The sequence below is a fragment of the Dipodomys spectabilis genome, unplaced genomic scaffold (assembly GCF_019054845.1).
Source record: "Dipodomys spectabilis isolate Male_0828 unplaced genomic scaffold, ASM1905484v1 ptg000288l, whole genome shotgun sequence".
Classification (NCBI taxonomy): domain Eukaryota; kingdom Metazoa; phylum Chordata; class Mammalia; order Rodentia; family Heteromyidae; genus Dipodomys; species Dipodomys spectabilis.
The window spans coordinates 2122343-2129363 of NW_024870965.1; positions in this window are offsets into that span (position 1 = coordinate 2122343).

Genomic DNA, 7021 nt, shown 5'->3' on the forward strand with positions numbered 1-7021 from the left:
ACATGGTGATTTCACCGGCACTTAACTAATGGCTTTTCCATCCTTTGCTGTGTAATGAGGAGACGGGTACTTGTTCCTGCAGGACCACCCAAACCCGGACAACCGAAAAGCTTCCAACCACAGTGGTAAATGGGCTGGCTGGCCCAGAATCCTTCTGAGGTCCCTGCGGCTTAAGTTGATTAATTACCTCTCCCTGCTAAGACTCTACATTTCATATCAAGTGTTCTGAACACACTCCTTCCTGCAGTACGTTCCACAGCCCCGAGTGGCTCAGATCCTCTGTCAGGAGCTTCGTTGCTCTTTCCCACCATTGCATGTATTTCTCCTTCCGGTAGATGCTGCCGGGTGGAAGGAGGACTGTCCCGAGCCATGCTATCCAACGTTCAGACTCAAGAAGGTCAGGATGGCACTCCCAGGGTCAGAGTTAACCACGGAAGAGGGGAAGGGATCACGGGGAGCCCTGGCTTCCTGTGTTCAAAGAGAGCTCACTCGAATGCCTTCGCTATGGCTTTTTCAGAATTTCTCTAATATGGGAAGCTAATTTGTGAAATAGCATGTTCAGAACCCCTCACAATGAAAACCAGAACTATTTAGAAGTACAGTTTTTCTAATTAAAGTACAGATTCTTCAAAGACAATGAAAACGGTGCAGAAACTGCCCCAGCTCAAACGGAATTCTGCTCTGAGAGAACTGAACGATGATGTTATGACTTCTTAAGGATTTTTGAACCCTTTACCCGCCCCCCCCAACCCCCCGGCCCCCGGTGAGGCATTCTCCAGAGAATGACAGCTATAAAGTATTGTATATATTTGCAAATCATCTTTCTTCTTAAAACTATATTCTGCTTAACAGTAAAAAAAAAGGGGGGGGGGAGAGTTGGGGGAAGAGCCAAGAGAAGAAAAAACAAAATAAGAAAGAGAGGATTAGAAAAGAAAGCAGCAGCGATTCAAAACTATTCATGGACTACAGAGAAACGAGAAGGGTTCTGCTTTTAATCGTCAACATCTGTCTTTAAAAACATATCAATCACAAGATCACTACCAGCTGTTGCATTAGACTTTTAATCAGCCATGATTTTCAAAAGGGAGAAAGAATGCTTTTGGATCCGTGGATGGAAAGTTGTTGCTTAGAATGCACCGGCTTCATACTGGCAACCAACTGCAAATTTAAAGAGACAAAACTGTACCAAGCTCGGAGTAAACAGTATTCGTGGGTAAAGCGCTGCGCTATGAAAGCATAAATGATCCCATGTGTCTGGAAGGCGGAGGAAAACAGTGCAGGTTGTGACATGTACTCAAACTCACACATTTAATGTGATAGGAGAGCGTATTAAAAATATTTTTGCAACCTCTATCCTCGCAGCCAGGCAGGAAAATGTAAAGGTGTTAGCAATTGTAATCACAACAAATAGAAACCGAATGGTTCTTCTAAGTGTTGAGGGCTTATTCCTTAAGATATTGTGTGTATGTGTGTATTATATATACATATATATATATATAAAATTTCCCACTGATGCTATTTGAAATTAAGAGTCCACATGGGATTGGGAAGATCGGGGATTGTGGCAAGTTTATTTACATGGGGACTGTGCGGGGGCTGCTCCTGGTTTAAATTAGCTTGAAGCTTTCTTGGAGAAAATTTGTCAGGCCTCTGCTATTTACCTTTTCATGCTGAAATATAATGGCAACATGCTGAAGTTGCTTGTGTTGAAATAGGGTATGTTGTTCCAAATTTAAGGGGGAAAAGGTGGGATTGACTTCCAGCAACAAGACATTTCTTAATTCCACGCCCATTTGCCATTAGAGCTGATGTCCAATCAGATTGAGAAAGAATGCAATTCACACGTGACCTTCCCAGGAAAAGAAACTCTTTTGCTTCTCAGGAGGAGCTGTGTGCTCACTCCAGCACTATAACTATTGAGACAGTGAGAGTGCCATTCCAATGGGCGATAGCTAAAATAAGTCAATTACCTTTTGAAGAGATTTCTAGTCCAAAAGTCACCCTGAAATGAGCAAAACAACCAACTTATCTGGCATATATTTGTCATTGATTATAAATAAAAGGCACAGAAGAATTATAGATATGAATATTGCATGGTAGTTAACTTCTTCACTCTAATAAGAAGTTATTTCTCCGAATGATCCTAAATTATATCCTACAAGATTTAATCATCACAGTTAACCATCATAGCCTGCTCTGGGATACCACAAACATTATTGAAGACATATGTGCCTGCGTTCTATATCCATCATTTGGAATATGGTTTATGGTATTTTAAATATAGAGAGAAAATATATTCCAAATGAGGCTATATGAAAGAATACAAAGACCTGACTTTTGCTGTCCTAGAGTTCAGTCCTAGAGCAAACCAAAGAGCTGAATCCAAGTAGCCAAGGGAAATAAAGGAGACTCTCATTGTATATCCTTTAATGACCGTGCTTTAATGCGTGTTCTGGAGAATGCGTGGGTTGGTAATTCTGCCCCTCTGTGCCTATCCTAGAGGGTGATAAGAAAACCCAAGATGCAGTGGTCTATGTAACCAGGAGGCACAGAAAACATGAGACTTATCTAGCATACTATTTTCCAGTAAACTTTTGTTGTGTGGGAGTAGAAATATGCTATATAAACCAATGCTACATAATGTTCAAATATAGGATAGTAAGTATGTTTAAGCCAGTAAGCATCATCTATTCCTATTCAGCATTGAATATCATACTGTATATAGTACAACTCTCAGCAAATCACTGTTTGTGTAAGCAGTACAACATGAACTGTGTTTTTCCACGACATTACAACCGCTGCGATTTCACTAGACCATGAATTTCTCAGCTCCAGGATGAAAATTTAGGACCACGATCATAGACACAGCTTGTCACTGATCAGAACTCTACCGCATGGCCCAGGTCGGTGATGACTTCTGTCTTAGAGTGGGAGAAGAGTGTGCTGGAACTCTGAAACAGTTTTACTGGAGCCGGGGTGTAGGCGAGGCTCAGAAGTCTATGAAGCAGAGAAAAGAGCATGTCCAGGACAATTTGGGTCAGCGTGAATGGCACCACAGCTCCAGTGCAGCGGATGTAACTGAAAAACTCAAGGGAGAGTGGACAGGACACACAGTGTGAATACTGGGGTGCAAAGCCTGTGTTATCATTCCCTCATATCTGTGATTTCTTTTATAAACACTGAGACTCATGTAAATATGTGTGTGTGTGCACGTGCACGTGTGCGCCATAGTGGGGCTTGAATTCAGGACCTCATGTTTTTCACAAGGCTGGTGCTCTGTCCCTTAAGCCACAAACTCCCCTTTTGGCTTTTTGCTGTTTAGCTGTATTTTCTTTCTTTCTCTCTTTCTGTCTTTCTTTCTTCCTTCCTTCCTTCCTTCCTTCCTTCCTTCCTTCCTTCCTCTTTCTTTCTTTCTTTCTTTCTTTCTTTCTTTCTTTCTTCTCTCTTTCTTTCTTTCTTTCTTAGGTCTCGGGCTGCTGAGTAGTTAGGATTGCAGGCGTGAGCCTTAGTGCCTGGCAGTGAGCATCATGTCTAACTGCTGCGGGAAGCCCTGGAATGATCCTGGATTCACCACCGTGTGGCCACAATGGGAAGAAGGACTATCAGTCTCCAGATTTCAGCCAAACACAAGCTTGATTCCTTCACCAAACACTGCTGAAGAAAGAGCTTTGTTCTTTCAGCAAATCAGAGAGGGAAGATGCTCTGTGGCATGACAACTCTGCGGGCAACGGTGACCTTGCTATCTTACTGTGCCAGTCTACCTTACTCCCAGGATCACAATCACTGCAGCAGGAGCTAAGATGGGCAAAAATACAGGTTGATGCCAAATCCATGCTTTTAATATGTGTCCAAGTTGGACAACACTGATACAAAATGTAGACCCATAGCTTGGTAGAAAGAGTAGATGGTGGTGACAGACCAAGGAAATCATTTTAGGTATGACGATGCCTTGGAGTAATTAAAAATACCCAGAGAGAGCCCGGTGTGGTGGTCCATACCTGTAATCCCAGCAGAAGCGGGAGGATAGTTATGCAAGGCTACCTCTGGCAAGCATGAACAAAACACCATCTGCAAAATAAGTAGAGTGGGAAGGGTGGGCCCGGGGCTTGAGTGAAGAGCGGATTGCCTACCATAAGAATCACCTGGCTTTCAAGGCCTAGTGAAATAAACACAGACAGACAGACAGACAGACAGACAGGGGTAGAAATATGGCACTAGATCTCAAGACAGCAGTTGGAGGGGGTTTTTCCATTCTGGCAATTCTCATTGAGGAGGTAAACTTCCAAATTCTAGTGTTGATCTGCAGGCGTCCCTTTTTGCTCAGCTAGAGTTGAAAACAGGTGTTCCTGTCCAGTAGGATTCCTCTGACTGGTGACATCGGCAACGTCCTCACTGACTTCCAGCGGCAGGCTGCCAGAGGGGAAGGGACAAACAGGTGCAGCCAGTCCCGAAGGATGGGAAAACTCAATCACCTGCTCACAAACTTTGCCGGCCAGTGGCAGAAAGGTGGGGTAAGGTAATAGATCCCAGCTTTCCATCCAGGAAGAGGGGGAAACAGGTTTAGTGAGAAATTGGACACTCTCGGCCACACATGGAGAGAGCCACTTAGGAATCAGAAGAACAGGAAATGCTTTCTTGAAACCATAATGGAACCAATGCCTACAGGATGTGTCGTTGGCCAATTTAGGCAGCAGAAATAATATGCTGATGTGTTGATATGCTAAGTAACTAATGAGAAAATTGCATTAGCCTGGAAAATAAGTTTGCAACATTCTCAGAAACAAGTAGCAAAAGGTTGAGAAAATAGCAGTGAAGCCAGCAGTGAGTTAACAGATTTGGTTTGGGGTTATTTGGACAGACATCTGTTTAGCTGGAGATTTGTAGTTTGTTGACATTGAAACAGATGAGTCTCCCTCTAAGATTCTCCACTGTTATGCTAAAAAATGATTATTTCTTATGACAGAAATAAACACTATTTCCTTGAATAGATGCAATATTTATTTTTGATGTCTTTTCTCCTCGTGATAGTTGTATTTTGACTCTCAACATGAAGTACTCAGTTTCTCTTACATTATCTCATTTTTTTCTTCTCTTTTCTGAGATGCACACACCTATTACCGGGGTCTGTAGATTATTTGAAAGCTTATAGAAGAAAGATTTACCCAGCAAAGTTTTTCTTTTAAAAAAAAATCTGCAGGCACAGGATAAACACTAATCAGTCCTATATTTGTAGACAAGGAGACTGAAATTTCCAGTACTGACTCAATTTCATAGCTAAAAATCATGATGCATACTGTGTTTTTATGTCTTTTCCTTCAGGAAAACACTCCACTTTGTGATGAGCAGAGTGCTCAGAAATCTGAAATGATCCGCTCCTGTGGCATGCAGGGCAGTTGGTTCATTGAATTTTCATCTGTCTGTCCACTTCCCTTCTTTCATGGTAGCTGGCTCCTTGCTTTCTCATTGGTGTTGTCTGGAGCCCCTTCCTGGCCCCTCAGCAGGTGTGGAAGGAACTTTGAGAAAATCAGAAACCTTTCCAGAGCAGTTAGAAAGCAGCCGACAGAGACAGACAGAAAGACAAGCAGGCTAGATTTGGGGGGGGGGGGGGGGCGGGGGGGGGGGGACCTGGGAGGGGGGAAGTGTTTGCAAAGCTTTCCAAAGGAGTCCGTGCCACCTAGATTTCAATAGTCACCACACTGAGTCCCAGTCCTGGGACACAAATATTACATGACTTCAGTTGTGTCTGGTTGGGTATAAAAGAGGTAAGTCCTATCTGAGAACGTTATATGTAACCATCACATCTCCCCAAATGCCTTTCGCTTATTAGTCCTAACTCTCCCGACAACCGGAGATGAAATCCCAGAAGAGGGAGCTAAGGTGGCTGGGGAGGCTGGACCTCCTTACTGGCCAGCCGCCCACTGTGGATGTCGGTTTCCATGGTGACCGCTGGGGGGGTCTCCCCCAGCAGGGGCGGGGAGGGAATTGTGACAGCTGTTGCCATGTGAAGGGGCCCTTGACCCTTGTAAACTTTGGGGGAAATGGTTCTCTTTGTGAGGAGCTGGAGATGATACACTGCTTCCTTGTGTGGTACTCGTGTGTATCAGGAGGTCAATAAAGTGTCTGAAGATGGTGGGAACCAGAGCCTGTTTGCCTGCCATGCATTACCCAGGCAACCAGAGGACGGCCTCCCCTCCCTCCCAGAGAGGCTCCGGAACCTCCTAGTGACCCTTGGTCTGGAATGCACCTCCCTCTTTTTCTGAGAAAATTTGAATCCTACTCCAATCACGGATCCTTGCTTAGAATTTGGCCTCCTCCCGCCCCCAAGCCCATCTCAGAAGAATTTCCCCTCCTGCTGTGCTCCTCCTGGCATTGGCTCCAAATTGCCAACCTGAAACTTGACCTTAAACTTCCTGGGATAGCTACGTGTCCATAACTTACCAGTGTGGCCAATTGTATCATCGCATCTTTGCCTCTGAAACCCAAGGGGCCATGACCCATTCTAGCCGTCATAGTGAAGCCGCGGAGGACTTGGGGGAAGAAAATCAGTCCTTGTAGACAAAGAGGAAACCAACTGAACTTGCATGGATATCCAACATGGGTAATTTCCCTGAAAACAGCCAGAACAAGTCTTAAAACAAGGAACTGACATCGCCATGTAGGTTTAATACCAGCCCTGAAAATGGCAACCTACATTCATGAGAACTTGGGTTCGGCCCAGAAAGGAACCCTAGTTTTGTGTCTCTCACCATGTTATTATTGTTGTATTTCTTCATGGAATGAGGGAGATGAATACTTAACCTTTATTGAGGGTTTTATGGGTTTTATAGATGTTAATTCACTTAATCCACACATCAGCTGTGGCTGGTGACAGAAGTGGGAGAGCAATGAGGGAAGGGGCGACATTTGTCCAAAAAGGAACATACTCTTTACCACCAGCCTTCACCCCTCTGTACATCACCTTTACAATAACAATAAAAGGTGCAAGAAAATAAAGAAGAAGCCAGGTCTTTGGCAATGATGC